The following is a 24,994-nucleotide window of genomic DNA, read 5'->3' on the forward strand; positions in this document are numbered from 1 at the left end:
AGGGATGGCTCAACATTCGCAAATCAATCAATGTGATTCACCACATTAACAGACTGCAAAAGAAAAACCATATGATTATCTCAATAGATGCAGAGAAAGCATTTGATAAAATTCAACACCCTTTCATGATAAAAAGTCTAAAAATTGGCAATAAAAGGAACATTCCTCAATACAATCAAAGCAATTTATGAAAAACCCACGGCCAACATCCTATTGAATGGGGAAAAGTTGGAAGCATTTCCACTGAGATCTGGCACCAGACAGGGATGCCCACTCTCACCACTGCTATTTAACATAGTTTTGGAAGTTTTATCCAGAGTCATCAGACAAGAAAAAGAAATTAAAGGGATACAAATTGGGAAGGAAAACTCAAACTATCCCTCTTTGCAGATGACATGATTCTTTATTTAGGGGACCCAAAGAACTCTACTAAGAGACTATTGGAACTCATAGAGGAGTTTGGCAAAGTGGCAGGGTATAAAATCAATGCACAAAAATCAACAGCCTTTGTATACACAAGCAATGCCATGGCTAAGAAAGAACTGCTAAGATCAATCCCATTCACAATAGCTACAAAAACAATCCAATACCTTGGAATAAACTTAACCAAGGACGTTAAAGATCTCTACGATGAGAATTACAAAAACTTAAAGAAAGAAATAGAAGAGGATACCAAAAAATGGAAAAATCTTCCATGCTCATGGATTAGAAGAATCAACATCATCAAAATGTCCATTCTCCCAAAAGCAATTTATACATTCAATGCAATCCCAATCAGAATACCAAAGACATTCTTCTCAGATCTAGAAAAAATGATGTTGAAATTCATATGGAGGCACAAGAGACCTCGAATAGCTAAAGCAATCTTGTACAACAAAAACAAAGCTGGAGGCATCACAGTACCAGATTTCAGGACATACTACAGGTCAGTTGTAATCAAAACAGCATGGTACTGGTACAGAAACAGATGGATAGACCAATGGAACAGAATAGAAACACCAGAAATCAACCCAAACATCTACAGCCAACTTATATTTGATCAAGGATACAAAACCAATTCCTGGAGCAAGGACAGTCTATTCAATAAATGGTGCTGGGAAAACTGCATTTCCACGTGCAGAAGCATGAAGCAAGACCCCTACCTTACACCTTACACAAAAATCCACTCAACATGGATTAAAGATCTAAATCTACGTCCTGACACCATTAAGTTATTAGAGAACATTGGAGAAACCCTTCAAGATATTGGCACAGGCAAAGAATTTCTGGAAAAGACCCGGGAGGCACAGGCAGTCAAAGCTAAGATCAACTATTGGGATGCATCAAATTGAGAAGTTTCTGTACTGCAAAAGAAACAGTCAGGAGAGTGAAGAGACAACCGACAGAATGGGAAAAAATATTTGCAAACTGTGCAACAGATAAAGGGTTAATAACCAGAATCTACAAAGAGATCAAGAAACTCCACAAAAACAAAACCAACAACCCACTTAAGAGATGGGCCAAGGACCTCAATAGACATTTTTCAAAAGAGGAAATCCAAATGGCCAACAGGCACATGAAAAAATGTTCAAGATCACTAGCAATCAGGGAAATGCAAATCAAAACCACTATGAGGTTTCACCTCACCCCGGTTAGAATGGCTCACATGCAGAAATCTACCAACAACAGATGCTGGAGAGGATGTGGGGGAAAAGGGACACTAACCCACTGTTGGTGGGAATGCAAACTGGTCAAGCCACTTTGGAAGTCAGTCTGGAGATTCCTCAGAAACCTGAAGATAACCCTACCATTCGACCCAGCCATCCCACTCCTTGGAATTTACCCAAAGGAATTTAAATTGGCAAACAAACAAGCGGTCTGCACCCTAATGTTTATTGCAGCTCAATTCATAATGGACAAGACTTGGAACCAACCTAAATGCCCATAAACGGTAGACTGGATAAAGAAATTATGGGTATGTACTCTTTAGAATACTATACCACAGTAAGAAACAACAAAATCCAGTCATTTGCAACAAAATGGAGGAATCTGGAACACATCATGCTGAGTGAAGTAAGCCAGTCCCAAAGGGCAAATACCATATGTTCTCCCTGATCGGTGACAACTGACTGAACACCAAAAAGGAAACCTCCTGAAGTGAAATGGACACTATGAGAAATGGTGACTTGATCAGCATAGCCCTGACTGTTAATGAATAACTTAATACATTATCCCTCTTAGTAGTTTTTTTGTCTTTTACTTAATATGACTGGTTTAATTCTGTAATTAATACACAGTTATTCTTAAGTGTTGAAATTTAACTGAAATGTGATCCCTGTTAAACATAAGAGTGGGAATAAGAGAAGGAAGAGATGGACAATTTGGGACATGCTCAAGCTGACTTGCCCCAAATGGTAGAGTTAGAAACATACCAGGGGACTCCAATTCAATCCCATCAAGGTGGCATGTACCAATGCCATCTCACTAGTCAAAGTGATCAATTTCAGTTCACAATTGATCATAATGAAAGGACTAAGAGTCAAAGGGAGCACATAAACAAATCTAGTACCTGCTAGTGTTAACCGATAGAATAAAGGGGAGAGTGATCCAACATGGGAAGCGAGATACTCAGCAGACTCATAGAATGGCAGATGTCCTAAATAGCACTCTGGCCTCAGAATCAGCCCTAAAGGCATTCCGATCTGGCTGAAAAGCCCAAGAGAATATTTCAGGCATGGAAATCCAAGACTCTCTGGCAAAAAAAAGACCTAAATGAAAGATCTCTGTGAGTGATATCCCAGTGGAAAGAACAGGTCTTCAAAGAAGGAGGTACCTTTCTCTGAAGGGAGGAGAGAACCTCCACTTTGACTATGACCGTGTCTAAACAAGATAAGAGTCAGAGAACTCAAAAGGCTTCCATAGCCTTGGAAACTCATGACTGGAGCATAGGGAGATTACTGATGCCATAAACAGGAATGTCAATTTGTAAAGTCAACAACAGGAGTCACTGTGCACTTACTCCTCATGTAGGATCTCTGTCCTTAATGTGCTGTACATTGAGATTTAATGCTATAACGAGTACTCAAACAGTATATTTCACTTTGTGTTTCTATGTGGGTGCAAACTGTTGAAAGCTTTACTTAATGTATACTAAACTGATCTTCTGTAAAAAAAAAAAAAGAAATTATCAATTCCCAACTTGACTCTCACTGGGATTAAACATGACAATAGGTCTGATCTGATTTCATCATCATTTAAAGAATCATCTATTATTTTTCACTTTATGTTTCTGTGTGGGAGCAAACTGTTGGAATCTTTACTTAATGTATGCTAAACTGATCTTCTGTATATAAAGAAAATCAAAAATGAATCTTGATGTGAATGGAAGGGGAGAGGGAGTGAGAAAGGGGAGGGTGGTGGGTGGGAGGGACGTTATGGGGGGAAGCCATTGTAATCCATAAGCTGTACTTTGGAAATTTATATTCATTAAATAAAAGTTAAAAAAAAAAGAAGAAAACACATCTGCTAATCCTTGAGGAATGGACAGCGTTTCCATATTCAGGTACTGGGTACATGTGCACCGTCTGAGCCATGAGTGGGGAAAGGGACGAAGAAGAGAGGAGTAGGGAATCTTGGCAAAAGCAGTGGGAGATGAGGAGTGCAATGCAGCACTGGGGGAGTTTGATCTGGTGGGGGGCATTCACTGTTAGGTCCCACTTCCAGTGACCTAAGGACCTCCCACTAGGCCCCACCTCCTAACGTCTCCCTCAACTCCCAACAGGGCCACCTCGGGACAAAGCATTCAACACAGAATCCCGGGGGGAAACTCAACCCCCAAATGACTATCCAAACCACGGCACCTGCTGTCCATCACTGCCATAACCCTGCTGCATGTGCCCGACGCCTTCACCCCTCACTTCCCTTATACCTGCAAGGCAAAATCCTAGCCCCAAGTCCAGCTCCACCTCTCCTTTGCCTATGTCCACAGCACATCCTTGCGGCTGATGGTCTTTTACTGCAAGGCAATGACACCACACTCCCACACATGCTCTCGCAGGACAGACAGTCACAAGGGCTTGCAGTATATACACACACTCACCTCTCTGCAGTTGCTCTAGATCCTCTCTTTGAGTCTCCTCACCCCTGCATCCCACCCCACCTCTCCATTCACAAGTATGCCTACTTCACTGAGAGAAACAGCGGTATTTAGAAGAGAACTGACTCCCACTGTAAATTCCCACTGCAGAATGTGCCAACTCATCTGCTTCCGTGCCCGTGACGTTCATCTTCTCGCCCATGGCATGAACACTCACTCTAAATGGGGCCATGCACTCAGAATGCACACTGCAACCCATTCTTCTCCCCCATTTATACTTTTCTCCACTTTTCTATATCACCAGTTCTCCCTTTCTACTTACAGCATCTCAAAAGAATTGCACTTTTATGCACCCCTCCAGCTACTACCTTTTTATACAAAATTTGGTGAAGAAAATATGTATTCTCTCCATCTCACTTGCCTTTCAACTTAACTCTCATTTTATTCCATATCACGTTGCCACCCTACAAACTGTCCTCATCATGGTCACCAGCACAGAAGGCCACTCGTGGTTCCCATCTGTCTACTGCAGCACTAGGACCACAGACAAGCTGCTCATCCTGCCCTTCCTTCTCCAGGCTTCCAGACTTCACACTGTCCTGCTCACCCACCAGCTGCCCCTTCCCCATATTCCTTCCCAGGCCCTTTTCCTCTTGCCCACCAACTGCTGTCACATCCTGAGCTCCCAAAGGACTTTCTTCATCTTTATCCAAACTCACTCATCAAGTAGTCACTTGAAATATTACCTTCATATGGGCAGTACTCAGCTTCATCTCTAAAGAGAAAAAGCTCTCTCCTGAATTCCACTTATCTACATACATGTGTCCCCTCAAAGTGTGCACACACACACAGCATTTCTACCATCACGTCTCCTCAAAGTGTGCACACATGCACGGCATTTCCAAAGTAACATTTTGACAACAAAACTCTCCATTCTCCCCAGGGACCCTAAGGGGCCCTTCCTAGTGCTTCGTATTTCAATTAGTGCAGCATCACTTGCACAATAGTAAATCCTGTCAATACATTAGTAAATCCTGTCAGTTCTTTTTTCCAAATATATCTCAAAGTTCACCCCCAATCCAACCACTTCTCCCCGGCACCATCAGCATCAACTCACATATGTATTACTTTAATCACTTCTTAACAGGTCTGCCAACTCCTAATTTGACCTTTTGTATAAAAGTTGACAGGTTTTTTTCTTTCTTAAAAAATATTAATTTATTTGAAAAGCAGAGTCATAGACAGAGAAAAGGACATAGAGACAGAGATATCTTCCACTTACTGGCTCACTACCCAAATGGCTGCAATGGCCAGGGCCATCCTAGGCTGAGGTCAGGAGCCTGGAGCTTCTTCCAGGCCTCCCACTTGGGTGGCAGAGGCCCAGAAACTTGGGCCATCTTCTACTGCTTTCTCGGGTACATTAGCAGGGAGCTGGATTGGAAGTGGAGCAGCTGGGATTTGAATCAGGTGGGGCTCAAATAGAATGCTGACTGTGGCATACACCATGGCTTTACCTGTCATGCCACAGTTCTGGCCCCAAGCTGACAGTTTTTAAAACATAAATCCTGGAGACATAAACCATGTCTTAACCTGCCGTGCCACAGTTCTGGCCCCAAGCTGACAGTTTTTCAAACATAAATCCCAGGGGGCCAGCTCTATGGCACAGAGGGTTAATGCCCTGGCCTGAAGTGCCGGCATCCCATATGGGCGCCGATTCTAGTCCCGGCGGCTCCTATTCCAACCAAGCTCTCTGCTATGGCCTTTGAAAGCAGTAGAAGATGGCCCAAGTGCTTGGGCCCCTGCACCCATGTTGGAGACCTGGAAGAAGCTCCTGGCTCCTGGCTTTGGATTGGCATAGCTCCAGCCATTGCAGCCATCTGGGGAGTGAACCATTGGATGGAAGACCTCTCTCTCTGTCTCTACCTCTCTCTGTAACTCTGTCTTTCAAATAAATAAAATAAATCTTTTAAAAAACATAAATCCCAAGTCATCTAAATAACACAAGACATAGGCTAAAGCACACTGGCTCCAGGAGATAGGACACAGGCTACAGGACACAGGACACAGGCTACAGGATGCAGACACAGAACACAGGACACAAGATACAGGACAGAGGATACAGGACACCAGCTACAGGCTATAGAACACAGGCTATAGGACACAGGCCTCAGGAAACAGGACACCAGCTAGAGAACAGAGGCCACAGGACACAGGACAAAGCATACAAGACATATGACACAGGCAATGGACAAGGGACAAGGGAAACAGACTAACGGACATAATGCACATGCTACAGGACACAGGACACAGGCTATAGGAGACAGGACACAGGCTAGAGGACACAGGACACTGGCTACAGGACAGAGGCCTCAGCACAAAAGACACAGGTTGTAGGAGACAGGACACAGGACACAGGCCATAGGATATAGGACACAGAATACAAAACACAGGACACAAGCTAAAGGACAGAGGCTACAGGACACAGATTAGAGGCTATCAGACATAGGCTATGGGAACAGGACACAGGATATAGGACATAGGCCACAAGCTACAGGACACAGGACAGAGGCTATAGGACACAGGCTTTGGGACACAGAACACAGGATACAGGACACAGGATACAGGAGAAAAACACTGGCCAAAGGATAGATGCCACAGCCCACAGGACACAGATATCAGTCAAAATACACAGGCTACAGGACACAGGACAATGGACAGAGGGACAGGCTATAGGACAGAGGCCACAGGACACAGGCTAGAGGACACTAGCCACAGACTACAGGACACAGGCTACACGAACAGGCTAAAGGACTCAGAATACAGGCTACAGGACACAGGCTATAGGACACAGACTACAGGACACAGGCTACATGACATAGGACAAAGGCTACAGGACACAGGATACAGAACACAGGACACAGGATAAAGGACATGGACACAGGCTATAGGACACAGGCTACAGGACACAGGCTGCATGACATAGTCCAGAGGCTACAAGAAACCTGCTTCAGGACACAGGACACAGGCTACAGGAAACAGCACACAAGCTACAGGACAGAGGCCACAGGATGTAGGACTCAGGCTACTGGATAAAATACACAGGACACAAACACTGGCTACAGGACAGAGGCCACAGCACACAGGACACAGGACACAGACTACTGCACCTAATACACAGGACACAGGTAACAAGACAGGACATTGGCTATAGGACAGAGGCCACAGGACACAGGCTACAGGACATTAGCCACAGACTGCAAGACACAGGACATAGGCTACTGGACATGGGCTACAGGACATGGGCTACAGATCACAGGCTCCACCACCTAGGACATAGGCAATAGAACAGAGGATAAAGGCTACAGGACACAGGCTAAAAGAAATAGGCCAGAGGACACAGGACACAGATGATAAGACACAGGACACAGGTAAAGGACAAAGGCTAAAGGGCACATGACACAGGCAACAGGATGCTGGCTACAGGAAACAGGACAAGAACTGAAGGACACATGACAAAGGCTAGAGGACACAGGACACAGGCTGAGGACACAGGCTACAGGACACAGGACACAGCCTATAGGACACAGCCTACAGGACATAGTCTATATGACATAGGACACAGCCTACAGGACATAATCTATATGACATAGGACACAGACTACAGGACACAGGATACAGGACACAGGACACTGGCTATAGGACAGAGCATAGCACACGGAACACAGGCTAAAGGATACAGCACACAGGCTACAGGACACAGGAGACAGGCTACAGGACACAGGACACAGCGTATGGGACACAGGCTATGGGACACAGGTTATAGCCTATAGGACATAGGACACAGGCTACAGGCCACAGGAGACAGGCTACAGGACACAGCCTATGGGACACAGGCTAAGGACACAGGCTATAAGACACAGGCTACAGGACACAGGATGCAGTCTACAGGACACAGACTGAAGGACACAGGACATAGGCTCGAGGACACATGCTAGAGGACACTGGGCACAGGCTAAATGACATAGGACATAGATTATAGGACACAGGGCACAGGCTACAGGCTACAGGACACAGCATATGGGACACAGGCTATGGGACACAGGTTACAGCCTATAGGACATAGAACATAGGCTATAGGACACAGAACACAGGCTACAGGACACAGCCTATGGGACACAGGCTACAGGACACAGGATACCAGCTAGAAGACAGAGGCCACAGGACACAGGCCTCAGGAAACAGGACACAGAACACAGTATACAGGACATAGGACACAGGCTACAGGACAAAGGACAAGGGAAACAGACTAACAGACATAATGCACAGGCTACAGGACACAGAACACAGGCTACAGGATTGAGGCCATAGCACACAGGACACAGGCTGTAGGAGACAGGACACAGGACACAGTCCCTAGGATATAGGACACAGAATACAGAATACAGGATACAGGGTAGAGGACACAGCCTACAGGACACAGGTTACAGGCAATCGGACACAGGCTATAGGACACAGGACACAGGATACAGGACATAGGCCACAAGCTACAGGACACAGGATACAGGACATAGGCCACAAGCTACAGGACACAGGAGAGAGGCTACAGGACATAGGCTATGGGACAAAGGACACAGGATATAGGATACAAAACACAGGCTACAGGATATAGGACACAGGCCACAGGATACAAGATAGAGGGCACAGGACACAGTATTCAGGAGATAGACACAGGTACAGGAGACAGGTTACATGACACAGGAGACAGGCTACAGGACACAGGACAAAAGGTATAGGACACAGGATACAGGATGCAGGATACAGGGCAAATTACACAGGCTGCAGGAGACAGGTTACTTGGCACAGGAAACAGGCTACAGGACACAGGCTTCAGGACATAGGACAAAGGGTATAGTACACAGGACAGAGGCTACAGGATATAGGCCACAGGCCATAGTCTATAGGACACAGTACACTGGATACAGGACAAAGGACACAGGACACTGGCTAAAGTACATTTGACATAGGCTACAAAGCACAGGGCACAGGCTACAGGACACAGGACACAGGTAAAGAACACAGGCTATCCTCACGGTACACAAAGATGCAACATTTAAGTAAAAAACTGGTTTCCCCTGGATTGCTACGTGCAGAAGCATGAAGCAAGACCCCTACCTTACACCTTACACAAAAATCCACTCAACGTGGATTAAAGACCTAAATCTACGTCCTGACACCATTAAGTTATTAGAGAACATTGGAGAAACCCTTCAAGATATTGGCACAGGCAAAGAATTTCTGGAAAAGACCCGGGAGGCACAGACAGTCAAAGCCAAAATCAACTATTGGGATTGCATCAAATTGAGAAGTTTCTGTACTGCAAAAGAAACAGTCAGGAGAGTGAAGAGACAACCAACAGAATGGGAAAAAATATTTGCAAACTATGCAACAGATAAAGGGTTAATAACCAGAATCTACAAAGAGATCAAGAAACTCCACAAAAACAAAACCAACAACCCACTTAAGAGATGGGCCAAGGACTTCAATAGACATTTTTCAAAAGAGGAAATCCAAATGGCCAACAGGCACATGAAAAAATGTTCAAGATCACTAGCAATCAGGGAAATGCAAATCAAAAGCACAATGAGGTTTCACCTCACCCCGGTTAGAATGGCTCACATACAGAAATCTACCAACAACAGATGCTGGCGAGGATGTGGGGAAAAAGGGACACTAACCCACTGTTGGTGGGAATGCAAACTGGTCAAGCCACTATGGAAATCAGTCTGGAGATTCCTCAGAAACCTGAATATAACCCTACCGTTCGACCCAGCCATCCCACTCCTTGGAATTTACCCAAAGGAATTTAAATTGATAAAGAAAAAAGCGGTCTGCACCCTAATGTTTATTGCAGCACAATTCACAATAGCCAAGACCTGGAACCAACCTAAATGCCCATCAATGGTAGACTGGATAAAGAAATTATGGGATATGTATTCTTTAGAATACTATACCGCAGTAAGAAACAACGAAATCCAGTCATTTGCAACAAAATGGAGGAATCTGGAACACATCATGCTGAGTGAAGTAAGCCAGTCCCAAAGGGACAAATACCATATGTTCTCCCTGATCGGTGACAACTGACTGAACACCAAAAAGGAAACCTCCTGAAGTGAAATGGACACTATGAGAAATGGTGACTTGATCAGCATAGCCCTGACTGCTAATGGACAACTTAATACATTATCCCTCATAGTATTTTTTTTGTCTGTTCTACTTAATATGACTGGTTTAATTCTGTAATTATCACACAGTTATTCTTAAGTGTTGAAAATTAACTGAAATGTGATCCCTGTTAAACATAAAAGTGGGAATAAGAGAGGGAAGAGATGTATAATTTGGGGCATGCTCGGGCTGACTTGCCCCAATTGGTAGAGTTGGAAACATACTAGGGGATTCCAATTCAATCCCATCAAGGTGGCATGTGCCAATGCCATCTCACTAGTCCAAGTGATCAATTTCAGTTCACAATTGATCATAATGAAAGGACTAAGAGTCAAAGGGAGCACATAAACAAGTCTAGTATCTGCTAACACTAACCGATAGAATAAATAAAGGGGAGAGTGATCCAACATGGGAAGTGAGATACTCAGCAGACTCATAGAATGGCGGATGTCCTAAATAGCACTCTGGCCTCAGAATCAGCCCTAAAGGCACTCGGATCTGGCTGAAAAGCCCATGAGAGTATTTCAGGCATGGAAAGCCAAGACACTCTGGCAAAAAGATCTCTGTGAGTGAGATCCCAGTGGAAAGAACAGGTCTTCAAAGAGGGAGGTGCCTTTCTCTGAAGGGAGGAGAGAACCTCCACTTTGACTATGACCTTGTCTAAACAAGATAAGAGTCGGAGAACTCAAGGGGCTTCCATAGCCTTGGAAACTCATGACTGGTGCATAGGGAGATTACTGATGCCATAAACAGGAGTGTCAATTGGTAAAGTCAACAACAGGAGTCACTGTGCACTTACTCCTCATGTAGGATCTCTGTCCTTAATGTGCTGTACACTGAGGCTTAATGCTATAACGAGTACTCAAACAGTATATTTCACTTTGTGTTTCTATGGGGGTGCAAACTGTTGAAATCTTTACTTAATGTACACTAAACTGATCTTCTGTTAAAAAAAAAAAAAGAAACTATCAATTCCCAACTTGACTCTCACTGGGATTAAACATGACAATAGGTCTGATCTGATTTCATCATCATTTAAAAAAAAATCATCTATTATTTTTCACTTTATGTTTCTGTGTGGGAACAAACTGTTGAAATCCTTACTTAAGGTATACTAAGCTGATCTTCTGTATACTAAGATAATCGAAAATGAATCTTGATGTGAATGGAAGGGGAGAATGAGTGGGAAAGGGGAGGGTGGTGGGTGGGAGGGACGGTATGGGGGGGAAAGCCATTGTAACCCATGAGACGTACTTTGGAAATTTATATTCATTAAATAAAAGATAAAAAAAAAAAACTGGTTTCCCCTACTAACATGAAATCAGATTCAGAAGCTCCCTCACTGCTGCCTGTGTCACTCTGTCACTCAAACTAGCAGCTCCCTTTGTAAGGGAGCCAGCATTGTTTCCCTTGAGAGACTGGGGGTGGGAGAAAGAGGCTGGGCAGAAAAAAAGACATCAAAGTCCTTTTTGTCCTGGACGGACAGATTCCGAAGAGGGTTCCAGCACCAGTGAAAGGAATGTCCATCCAGTCACAAGATTGCACTCCTCACTGAGCAAGATGTATGAAGTGGGCTGCCTCCTCCAGCTGTTTGTGTGATAATTGCTGCTGCAGTGCATGGCTCGGGTAGAAAGGAAGTCAGGCTCAGCACCCAGTGTCCTGGCAACACCAGGAGGGCAGCCCCCATAGAGGGAAAGGCAGGAATTTCAGGTGAGCCCTAGATGTCTGCACACAAAGGCTGGTCAGTGGCTGTAGGCCAAAGTTTCCCCCCAAGGCACATGTAGTTTTTGCCATTTCTTAAATTAACGAACAAAATATCTTGATAGATAGATAGATAATAGATAATTAATGACTTATTTTGGAAGGCAGAGTGACAGAGAGGGAGAGACAGAGATCTTCCAATAGCTGGTTCACTCCTCCAATGGCCACAATACTGAAGCCAGGAGTCTGGAACTCCATCCTTGTCTCCCACAGGGGTGCAGAAACCCAGGTAGTTGGGCCATCTTCCACTTCTTTCCCAGGGAGCTGGATCTGGAACACAAACCACTGCTCATGGGTGATGCTGGCATCCCAGGTAGCAGCACAACCCACTGTAACACAGCACTAGCCCATATATATAAATTTCCATAGGAGGCAACTCTGGACACCACCCCCAGCAACTAATGGTTCCTCTGTAACCCAGGACCCAAGAACCAGCACATTCTGGAAGCCAAGGTGACCTGCGAGCATCATGGAGTCAGTGCATGCATCTGGGCTGAGCACCTGTAACTCCTCACTCTAACCTCCCCCCACCCTGAGCATGCAGGGATAGTAATGGGAATTGGCTGCTCCTGGGGAGTTCCTCTGTGGTTTCCTGGCTTCCGGTTCCCAACATTTAGGACCACAATGGAAGGAAGGCAGCTTGGACCCCATCCTCTTTCAGGAACTCTGATGCCCTGGCAGGGACCATGGAAGTGGCACTCCTGGATTGTTCCTCCAGGACACCCTGAGTCTTCTCCCTCCCCCAGGAACACCCTGCTGTTGCCATGGGGACTGAGGTTAATGAGCTGACCTGTATTTCCACAGGGATGTGTCTGTGGCTTTGTCCCTGGCTGGACCGGTTCCTCAGATGAAAGACACCTGTGGTTTGCACAATGCTGCTCCCAACTTCCTTACCCAGGAGGATTCTCCAGGGTGGCACAGAGCATACCAGAGTGGGGAGGAACCCCTGCTTACACCCCAGACTAAACCCAGTGAAATGGAAGCTTCTGCAGTTATCAGAAGCAGAAGGTCCATCAGGACTACACCTGCCCATACTTTGCTTGTGCCACTGTGAAATGAATACAAAACCAGAAAAGTCAGGGTGCTCACGGGGAAAGGAGGAAATCCTGGGGCCTCACCCTGGTGTGTGTGTGTGTGGAGGTGGGGAGAAGAAGCAGGCATGCTCTCCCTAGTACTGACTCCACCAAGGGACAGACAGTGAGGACCAGATGAGACAAGCTAAAGAACACCATCCCTGCCAATCCGCCAAGGAGGCACTGGGGGCTCCAAGACTCAACACAGACCCGGCACTTCACTCATCAATGCACTCTCTCCATCCAGCCATCCACCCCTGGAGTGTTTGCCAGACACTTGGTAGCCCGTTGTCTGGAACCCAGGGAGTTTGTAACCAGCATGTATGCAGTGTCTTGGGCAGTCATTTGGTGTGGCGGAAAAGATGTCCCTTGGAATGCCACACCCCGTATCTGAGCACCCTGTTCAGGTTCCACCTCCTCTGCTTCTGATCCAGCTTCCTGCTAACGTGCCCCCTGGGAAGCAGCAGGTGATGATGGCCCAGGTACTTGAGTCCCTGCCAACCATGTGGGAGACCCAGTTGGAGTTCTAAGCTCCTGACCTGGCACAGCCCTAGCTGTTGTGGGCATTTGGGGAGCCAGCCAGCAAATGGAAGATGTGTCTCTCTCTTTTCTTATTGCTCTGCCTTTCAAGGAAAATTAAAATAAATACCTTAAATTAGAACAGTGCTGGCTCACATTTCTGGAGGCTGGGCTGTCCAGGCTCCAAGAGCTTGTCTCTGAGTTGTATCTTCTCAGGGCCAACAGGCAAAAGGGATAGAGAGAGGGTGAGAGCTCATTCTCCAGGCAGCAACATGGACACTGTGTCCTTCGAGAGCCAGTCCATCGAGTATTTTCCCTCTTGAGGGGCCAGAAATTTGTCCATGCCACCAACCATACTCTGATGCTTCTGAAAACACACAAAGCTATTTGTTCAGCCCCTGGAGCATGGAGAAGAATCACCCCTCCCTGCCCCAGAACCCCCAGACATTCACCAAGCACCTGGCTTCACAAGTTGCCCACCTGCCCGACGTCTGCACGGCCAGAGCTCTCCTGTACCCCTGCACCACAGTGGCCGTCCCAGATCCCCACAGGCTCAGCCTGCTGTGGGATGCACATGCTTCCCTCCATGCATAAAAGCACTCAAAGGTGGAGGCCAAGACGTGCACAAGAGGCTGGAGTTTGCTCAGAGCTAAGCAAAAGTGTGAGCTTCAGAACCAAGTCATGTGTGGACAGCCAAAAATGCAGAATGACCCCAAGAAAACACTTCTATGAGGAAAAGCATCCAGAAGGAAAGGCCCTCCCCAAACAAGACAAAACCCCCTTTAATAAGCTTACGCTTTCCCTTTATATCCCCAGAGTCAGGTGTGTGTGTGTGTGTGTGTGTGTGTGTAGCCCAATCAAATATTCAAAAGTGGGTGAGGTTTCAAAGGGTTCAAGCACTGCCCATTTCTGTGCCTTTCTGAGGAAGTGTCCAGGTATCAGGTGCATGATGGGAGTGGGTGTGTCCCCATGGTAGTTTTGTTATAATGATAACCTAATGACCTAAAGATTATCAGAAGACATAGGCTATTTCCAACTGGTGCTGGCTACAAGTTGGCAGCATTGTGGACCCGTGATTTCCACCAGCTGCAGCCCCCAGACCACGGAGAAGACAACAGAGACTCCACAGCATGCAGGGCAGTGAGCCAAGGGTGGATTCCATGCTTTCCCCACTTGCAGTATTGCTGCCTGACAGTGGGTTTGTCAGGAGGTGGCCGCACTGGAGGCAGAGGCGTTGCATGCATGGCCAGTCATTGATACTGTAGTATGAACTGGTGCATGGTGAGAGCATCAGAGAGCATGCTTCAAGAGGTACGTGATTTGGGGAAGTCCCTGCAATTGCACAGCAGGGATTCTGAGCTGGCGGAAAGCACCCTGAAGACCCCGGCACCACATGGAGGAAGGATGCTTGTGGCTGACATAGTCATAAATAAAGGTGACTTTGGTTCTCTGTGGAAAATGGTCTGTGAGACTAACCCTAAGTTCAGCTCAAATTAACCTCACTGTCGCATCCAGGCTTCCAGGGACAGGACCAGGGTGGTGGGATGGGCAGCAATGGCCTCAATAAAACTGTCCAGCAACCCCACCCCCACCACCCCAGCCCCGGTTGGCCAGGCTCACATGACCCTTCCTCTGTCTTGAAGACAGGGCCTTCATTGGGAAGCAGTGAGCCTCTGTTAGCCTTCAGTGATTATTATTTCCATTCTCATTAACCTAATGAAAAGCCATATTTTGTGCAAAAAAGGGGCAGGTGGCTGGCATACAAGGTTAATCAAGGCTTTCAGACAAGTGAGGTCGAAGTGCAGCTGACAGTCCCTGGAGCACAGACATGGTGGGAAGTGGTGCTCCTCCACCTAGGTTTGTATACAGGTGAAGGGATGAAGGGGACACTATGGCAACAGTTGCCAAACAGTTGCTTATTCCACGCTTATATCAGTGGAGGAAGTGGAACTCCAGAAAGGGCAGGGTGGCCTGTTTTCTTAAGTGTAGCCAGTCACAGAGACATGTGGGGGAGGAGCAACCTCCTGGTGCACAGGCCGGGAAAAAGCTCAGAACACCAGAAAGGCCAGTGAATTTGGACAAACCCACTCAGTGCACTCAGTCCATGCCCTTCAGCCACCAGCCTACTCCCAAAAGTTCCTGGAAAGCAGATGGAAAGATACATTTATTTTGGTGCAACAAGAATTTTGAAATCCGTGCATCATTTTTGCACAGTTCACATTATCCCCAAACTCTTTTGAAAACCCCTCGTGTGCCGAGGTTTGCGTTCTATTGTCCACGCACTTCCAACAGCCCTAGAACTCAGCACCCTTGGTGGTCCATTCTTCCCAAAGTTCTCGTTCTTGGTCTACACTGGCTTCATGCTTTGGACTTTGTCACAAACATCCCTGCATACAGGTAAAATTAATGACACATGTATACTTTGGTTAATCAGTGTTGTATTCTCAGGTTCCTGGGGCCAGCCAAAGGGCCCACAAAAGAAGTCGGTGGCAGAGAGGGGCTCTCTTTCTCCCTACCCCTGAGCAAATGGGCTGCAAGTGAAGGGCCATCTGCCTTGCTGTAAGCAGAGTCTCAACCCCATCTGCGGCTGGCACTCACCAGGGTGAGACTTTTCAATTGCATGATGTTTTGTTTTAAAGACTGATTTATTTGAAAGCCAGAGTTAAACACACACACACACAGAGAGAGAGAGAGCTTCTATCTGCTGGCTCACTCCCCAGATGGTCACAATGACCAGGGCTAGGCCAGACTGAAGCCAGGAGCCAGGAGATTCTTCCAGGTCTCCCATGGGGGTAGCAGGTGCCCATGCACTTGGGTAATCCTCCTCTGCTTTCCCAGGCTCATTAGCAGGGAGTTGGATTGGAAGTGGCACAGTCGAGACTTGAACCAGCACCCATGAGGGATGCCATCTTTACCCACTATGCCACAAGTCTGACCCCAATTGCACAAACTTTGTTTGCTCCTGACACACCTGCTCCTCACAAAAGGAAAACCCAAGGCATGCTCGGAACACTTGCTCCACCTGACACTGGGTGTTTTCCCCTGGTTCCCAGCCTTCCCTACCTGCTTGCACAGCCCCTCTGTACATTCCTGCTGGGCACTTACTCCTCCAGATCTCTTTCCTCACCACTTAGAGTCACTGCCTAGCATCAAGTTGCACTGGTAACCACACTTCCAGGAAGACAGAGAGAACCCTGTCCCCAGCCATCCGGAATTGCATTTGGCCAGGGCACCGAGAGAACCCAGGCAGGGAGAAGCAGCGTGTCTGAGTGCTGAAGCCATTTGTGGTAAAAGGATCCAGTTGTGCAAATGGCTCAGTTGCTTTGTGATTGGATTTTCCCCCACTTAAAAGGAAAACAAAGTGGCTTTTTTTTTCTTTTCCAATTGGCTGGTACTTCTTCAAGCAATGTCTGAAAAAAAGTGTGGCAGCCCATGGCTCACATGGGAAGACTTTCAGGGTGAAAAGGAGGCCGAGCAGGACCAGGAAACCCTTGTAGATGTTTGGCTGCAAGGCTGGGAGGAGGGCACCCCGGGGATTCATGCCTGGAAGGTGGCCTGGCTGAATAGGTAAGGGTGACCATCCACGTCAGCCACAGGGAGATCCGGGATGGGGCCAGAGCCAAAGACGCTCCTTCACAGTCACCCGGACATGGACTCAGGCACCGGAGGCAGGGACCAGCGAGGCGACCTATTTGTGCAAGAAGCAAGCATGTATTAGGCCCTGACTGTGTGCTGCCAATGTACCAGCCAATGGAGAAGACAGCTCAGACTCCACCCTACAGTTGGGGGGTTGTCCCATCCACAGGAGACAGGCAGGCAGATGGGCAACTTGATGTGTCCTGGGTAGAGAGCAGAGATGGGGCAGGAGCTGCTGAGGCCTGTGGGAGCTGTGGGCTTGGTTTCAGCCAGCGGGAGAATGGGGCATGATGAAGACATCCAAGTGGATTTAGAGATGGAATCTGAGCCAGGGCCATGAGGGCCATGAGCAGGCAGGAAGTGCACCCCACCTTTCACACCCAACTACAGGGCTCCACCCACGACATGCCGGGCCACATGGGGAAAGAGCCCAGACTCAGCTTTGTCTTCTTAGGATCATCCTGTGCTCCCAGGGCCTTCACTGTGGGGGTGAGCATGGGGGTAGAGTTTGCTTTTTTTTTTTTTTTTTTGCAGGTGGCATTCCTCATAGGAAGCCAGGTCTTTCTCCTTAGCTGCTGCATGTGAGCAGAGAGGTTTAAATGCCTGATCTGGAGCCCCATAGAGCAGGGTATGGGTGTCTGGGCTTTTTTATCCATGTGGAAAGAGCAGGTCTTGGTGGATGCAGGGGTTGAGTAATTCTCAGACCTCTCTGAGAGCTGAGATCTCCGTGGCTGCTGTGGCAAATCACCCGGTTAAATAGCAGCAACACAAATGCATCCCTGCTGGGCGTTACCCTTCCCAGCCCTAAACCCACATGTTGGGAGCCACTGTGCTGGTTTCCCTATATAGGCCTTTGTTTAGACTAACCTTCAACTGTGTTCCTGTAAGGAAGATTCACTAGAAAATTCCATTTGTACAGCTCACTGATATGGTTAGCGCTTGGCCATTTGGCTTCAGTGCTCTCTTTATTGTACCTCAATAAGCACGTCTGGTAGCTGTAAGACCTCGCTGTAACTCCCTTTGTCAAATTAATACTGATTCCTGTGAAATTATTCCTTTGAACTACGTTGTAAGATGACCCCTGCTTACCCTCAACTGTTACAATCCTTGCCTTGTACTATATAAGCTACCTCCTTCTCCAATAAAGTGAGACCTTGATCAGAGTACTGTCTTGGTCTCCCTTCTTGTGTCTGGTTTGTCTCTCCATTCAGGTCTGCCCTCCTCATGTCCTAGTTGATTACCCCGTGGACCGGGACACCCACAGGCATGCGGGAGGGGGTGTTATGGTCAAGATGGCCTTGGAGACTCTCCTGATGGCCACAATGACCAGGGCTGGGCCAGACCAAAGCCTGGAGCTTCTTCCTGGTCTCCCACGTGGATGCAGTGGCCCAAGCACTTGAGCCATCTTCCGCTGCTTTCTCAGACTGTAACCAAGGCACTGGATTGGAAGTGGAGCATCCGAGACTCAAACATGTGCCGATATGGCATGCCAGCTTTACTCACTATAGCAAGGACAGGTCTCCTCTGTCATTCTTGGAAGGCATTTCAGCACAGGCACCTGTAGCTGTTACCTTTGGGCTCATTTTACTTTTTTAAAAAATTAATTTATTTCAAAGATATTTATTGAGAGAGAGAGAAAGATCTTTCTATCCACTGGCTCATTCCCAACATGGCCCCAGTGGCCAAGGTTGGGCCAGGCCAAAGCTGGGAGCCAGGAGCTTCATCTGGGTCTCCCATATGGGTACAGGGCCCAAGCATCTGGGTCATCTTCCAATGATTTTCCTAGGGAGCTTGATGGGAAGTGGAGCAGCCAGGACTTGAATTGGTACCCATGTGGGATGCCAGCTGACACTGCAGATGGTGGCTTAACCTGCTATGCCACAGAACCAGCCCCTCATTTTACTTTTTCAATTATTATTGTTGTTTTAAGTGACACATAATAAGTGCACATGTTTCTCAGTTGCAATGTGATACTTTGACACAAGGTCACAATGCAGAGTGATCAGATCAGGGCAGTGGGCGTATTTCACCCCTACAAACATTTCCTCCCTCTCTGTGTCAGGAACATTCTACATCCTTTCTCTGTTGAAAAATATACAAGCGGGGGCGGCGCCAAGATGGCAGAATAGTGAGAGCGCACCGATAGTCCGGGGAAAGATAGTTTAATAAAAGTGGAGTTACGGTAGCCTCAGGAAAAGGATCAGGGAAAAATTGCAGAGGAAACTCTTCCGGATCTAGTGGCTGTGACTCAGAGGACCTACGGGGAGAGCAAGGTCGCCCACCGTGTGGAACCCAAGCCGCGGGAGCCGCCGGACCTGCTGGACCCGCCGGACCCACCGGAGCTGCAGAATCTGCGTGCCAGCACTGGAGGGGAGGTGAGAAAAAACCTCTCGGTAACCCGAGACATTGGCGGGGAAAGGCAGAAAGAGCCTGCAGAGAACGAGACCTGAAACCCCATTGGGGAAAGTTCACCAGGCTGGCTGGAGGAGAGAAAAAATCGAATAAATAAGGGGAATCAGCACGGACATTTAGCCTCTCTCTCCACTCACCTTACAAAGCCGAGCAAGACAAAGGGCAGAAGCCATTTTATGTAAGTAAAGTGGTGCATGCCATTTTGCATATGTAAAGTGGGTGCCCCTCATTAGCCAAGCAGAAAAACATGACTCTGATGAGCAAATGAATACCCACAGGGGCCAGATTTCATACATCAACTACTCTCAGTTCCACTCAGCTGTGTGGAATTACTTCCCAACTGAGTCAAAAAAAAAAGAGAGAGCGTGAGAGCAAACAAGGAAACAATCAGGGTGAATCACCTTTGGCACACCCTTAACCCTGTAGAACCAGAGCTCTCTGGCCACACCCATCACAGCCTCTAAGGATCCATCAAAAGCAGACAGTCTTCTTAATCTAGAGTCACAGCATAACGAGAAAAAAAAAAGAATATCTCCAATATGCCAAACAAACGCAAAAGCCGATGAAACAAGAACAAGGGAGACATTATGAGGCCCCAAACGAAATAGACACCCCAATTCAAGATTATGAAGATGATGAGATAGAAGAAATGCAAGAAGCAGATCTCAAAAAATTTATGATAAGAACATTAAGAAGTTCTCAAAAACAAATTCTCGAACTACAGAAATCCTTAATGGACAAGATAGGAAATCTCTCTCATGAAAATGAAATATTAAGGAGGAATCAAAATGAAATGAAACTAGTAGAAAATGAAACTGTGATAGTGACGAGAAATCATAATGAAATGAAGAATTCAATAGATCAAATGGCAAACACATTAGAGAGCCTTAAAAACAGAATGGGTGAAGCAGAAGAGAGAATATCAGACTAAGAAGATAGAGCACAAAGGGAACCAAGCAGCGTTGCTGCTGCCGCCGCTGCCGCCGCCTCAGCTGCAACCGGAGTTGGAGGAGGGAGAAGCCAGGATGAAAATGGCGGCTGTGGCTGCAGAGGCGGCAGCGACTGCAGCGTCCCCCGGGGAGGGGGGCGCCGGCGAGGCCAAGCCGGAGATGGAGCCCATCCCCGGCAGCGAGGCCGGCACTGACCCCCTCCAGGTCATGGCCACTGAAGCGTCTGTGCCGGACGGCGAGGCAGACGGGCAACAGTCAGCTCCTCAGGCCGACGACCCGCCGCCGCCGACGCCGACGCCACCGCCACCGCCGCCGCCGCCAGGGGAGCTCGCCCGCAGCCCGGAGGCAGCGGGGCCGGAGCTCGAGGCTGAGGAGAAGCTGCCCGGAGGAGCCGGCGGCAGTTGCTCCTCAGGAAGGACCCGACCTTCCTCCCTCCCCTGCACCGCCGCCCAAGCAGCCCCCGGCTCCGGAGGAGCGCGAGGAGACGCCGCTGCCCCAGCCCGCAGCCCCGGCGCTCGTGCCGCGGGCGGGCGGGGACTCCGCGGGGTCGCAACTGATCCCGGGCTCAGAGGTGCGGGTCACGCTGGACCACATCATTGAGGACGCGCTCGTCGTGTCGTTCCGCCTCGGGGAGAAGGTCTTCTCAGGAGTCCTCATGAATCTGTCCAAAAGGTTTGGGCCTCATGGGATCCCTGTGACAGTATTTCCCAAAAGGGAATATAAGGATAAACCGGAAGCCATGCAGCTGCAAAGTAACACATTCCAAGAAGGGATAGAGGTCAAGCACGAAGTGAATGGTGCTGCTCCTGAGGACCCTTCTCCTGTCCCACCGCCTGAGCTGAACTTGGCTGAAAGCTTGTGGACTTCCAAACCACCACCTCTCTTCCACGAAGGAGCACCTTATCCTCTCCCTTTGTTTATCAGGGACACATATAACCAATCAATACCTCAGCCACCTCCTCGGAAAATTAAGCGACCCAAACGAAAAATGTACAGGGAAGAACCCACATCAATAATGAATGCTATTAAACTACGCCCCAGGCAAGTCCTATGTGATAAATGTAAAAACAGTGTTGTTGCTGAAAAAAAGGAAATTAGAAAAGGTAGTAGTGTAAGTGACTCTACTAAATATGAAGACAAAAAGCGGAGAAATGAAAGTGTAACTACTGTGAACAAAAAACTGAAAACTGACCATAAAGTGGATGGGAAAAACCAAAATGAAAGCCAGAAAAGAAATGTCGTGGTTAAAGTTTCAAATATTGCTCACAGCAGAGGCAGAGTAGTTAAAGTTTCTGCTCAGGCAAATACATCAAAAGCTCAGTTAAATACTAAAAAAGTGCTCCAGAGTAAGAATATGGATCATGCGAAAGCTCGGGATGTGTTGAAAATTGCCAAAGAAAAGGCACAAAAGAAGCAAAGTGAAACCTCTACTTCCAAAAATGTGCATTCAAAAGTCCATTTCACACGTCGCTATCAGAATCCTAGCTCAGGTTCCCTTCCTCCCTGGGTTCGTTTAAAACCGCAGAGGTACAGGAATGAAGAAAATGACTCTTCTCTGAAGACGGGACTTGAGAAAATAAGGAGTGGCAAGATGGCGTCCAAACCCCAGTCCCACTGCACCTCTACCCGCTCAGCAGGTGAGGCCCCTTCAGAAACTCAGAGTCCCTCAAAAGGCCCTGAAGAGGCCAGCAGTGAGGTTCAGGACACAAATGAAGTGCATGTGCCTGGTGAGCAGGATGAACCACAGACATTGGGCAAAAAGGGCAGCAAAAGCAATATCTCTGTTTACATGACCCTAAATCAAAAGAAATCTGACTCTTCCAGTGCTTCAGTGTGTAGCATTGATAGCACAGATGATTTGAAATCTTCCAACTCTGAGTGTAGCTCTTCTGAAAGCTTTGATTTTCCTCCAAGCAGTATGCATGCACCTTCCACCTCCTCCACTTCCTCCTCTTCAAAGGAAGAGAAAAAGCTCAGTAATTCTTCGAAAATGAAAATCTTTTCCAAAAACGTCTCTCAATGCATCACACCAGATGGCAGGACCATATGTGTAGGGGACATTGTTTGGGCTAAGATATATGGCTTTCCTTGGTGGCCAGCCCGTATTCTTACTATAACCGTGAGCCGGAAAGATAATGGCCTATTGATCCGACAGGAGGCCCGTATTTCATGGTTTGGGTCTCCAACAACATCTTTCCTTGCTCTTTCGCAACTCTCTCCCTTTCTAGAAAACTTCCAGTCACGCTTTAATAAGAGAAAGGGCCTGTATCGCAAGGCCATCACAGAGGCAGCCAAGGCAGCCAAGCAGCTGACCCCTGAAGTGCGGGCTCTTTTGACACAGTTTGAAACGTGAACACGGACAGTAAGGTAGGCAAGGACCATTGGAAGGCGCCATAGATATTCTAGTCTAGTCAGGAATAATTTCTATGAGGTAGCTTGGCCAAATTGGAGAGAGAAATTGCACTCAGTTGGCTGACATTTTTATACTTAACTTATAGCCATTTTTAGACTGAGAAGCTTAAACTGAACATGCAATCAAATTTTGTCTTAAGGAAGTGAGATTTTAGCAGTATTTTTCAGTTCTGAAATCTAAAACCATCCCAAGGCATAGGAGCCATAGCCTCAAGTGAAATTGAATTTTTGCAGGGACTGTTAATTGCCATTTGTACCTAAATCTGTATGTGTGTGTATATGCAGACACACACACACACCTATATAAAATATGGCCTGTCACTATGTGACATGGGTTGAATATTTGGGATTGTAGTAAGGGCTAGTGAGCTGGGAGGATAGTGTGGATATTTAATGACTACTAGTTTTTAAATTAATGAACAGCCTTTTTATGTGCATATTGGTGTAAAAGTTTGATACTTGGGTGTTTCACAAACAGATGCTTGCTATTCAGTTAGACTGGGGAAATAGGCTACTATTTGGGATCAACACTGTCAAAAAATGGATAGGTTTGAATCTTTATCTTTTGTCCTGTGGGAATTTGACAAAACTTTCAAGCTTTTAGTTTGGGAGTTTAGATACATTTGATTTCTGGATATGTAAATGGTTGATAGCTAAATTTGGTCAGATTTCTCCTGACTGGCTGTTCCTAAATTCTTAGGATACATCCTAGTGAATTACACTTTGTGAATTAATTGTCATTATGTGTAATTGTTGCATTTTGGATGCACCTAATTTGATAATATTTTAAAAAAAATATTTCTTTTAAGGTATCTGTTTGCAGGTCAGAAAATGAGAAAATGTAATTGTGAATGATCTGAAATGTAAAAAACAAAAAAAGCTGTAAAAAATATCGACTAAATCCAAAAAACAAAAAAAGAATATAGAGCACAGGAAAATATACAAACAAACCAAAGAAAAGAAGGGGAAATTAGAAATCTAAAAAATACTGTCAGGAATCTTCAGGATACTATTAAAAAAAAACAACATTTGGGTTCTAGGAGATCCTGAAGGCATGGAGAGGGAGAAAGGATTAGAAGGCCTTTTTAGTGAGATATTAGCAGAAAACTTCCCAGGTTTGGAGAAGGACAGAGACATCCTAGTACAGGAAGCTCATAGAACCCATAATAAACATGACCAAAAGAGATCCTCACCATGATATGTGGTAATTAAACTCACCACAGTGAAACATAAAGAAAAGATCCTAACATGTGCAAGAGAGAAACGTCAGATTACTCTCAGAGGATCTCCAATCAGACTCACAGCTGACTTCTCATCAGAAACCCTACAAGCTAGGAGGGAATGGCGAGACATAGCCCAGGTACTAAGACAGAAAAACTGCCAGCCCACAATATTATATTCTGCTAAGCTCTCATTTGTGAGTTAAGGTGAAATAAAGACCTTGCACAACAGAAATTGAAAGACTTTGTGGCCACTCGTCCAGCCCTGCAAAAGATGCTTAAATGTGTTGCACACAGAAACACAGAAACACGGTCATCAATATGAAAGAAGGTAAATGAAGGAAATCTCACACCAAAAGATAAACAGGAAGTTCAAAACATATATCAGAAAATATCTTTGGCAAATTGCAGGACAAAGCTACTACTTATCAATAGTCACATTGAACGTTAATGGCCTGAACTGTCCAGTTAAAAGACACCGATTGGCTGATTGGGTAAAGGAACAAAACCTATCTATTTGCTGCTTACAAGAAACACATTTTTCCAATAAAGATCCATACAGACTGAAAGTGAAAGGCTGGAAAAAGATATACCATGCCAACAGAAATGAAAAAAGAGTGGGCATAGCCATCTTAATATCGGACAACATAAACTTTACACAAAAACTGTTAGGAGAGACAAAGAGGGGCACTATATAATGATTTAGGGATCAAT

General features: G+C 46.5%; 1 protein-coding gene and 1 pseudogene across 1 annotated transcript in view; one reads left to right on the forward strand and one right to left on the reverse strand.

Moving 5' to 3' along the window:
• LOC127488697 (nuclear factor 1 C-type-like) overlaps window positions 1–24,994 on the reverse strand; it is a 186,526-nt gene that overhangs the window by 52,216 nt on the left and 109,316 nt on the right. The gene's annotated exons all lie outside the window — the stretch shown is intronic.
• Window positions 20,652–23,759, forward strand: LOC103345873 (PWWP domain-containing protein 2A pseudogene; annotated as a pseudogene).

This window comes from Oryctolagus cuniculus, chromosome 19, assembly GCF_964237555.1.
Source record: "Oryctolagus cuniculus chromosome 19, mOryCun1.1, whole genome shotgun sequence".
In the NCBI taxonomy this organism is placed as follows: domain Eukaryota; kingdom Metazoa; phylum Chordata; class Mammalia; order Lagomorpha; family Leporidae; genus Oryctolagus; species Oryctolagus cuniculus.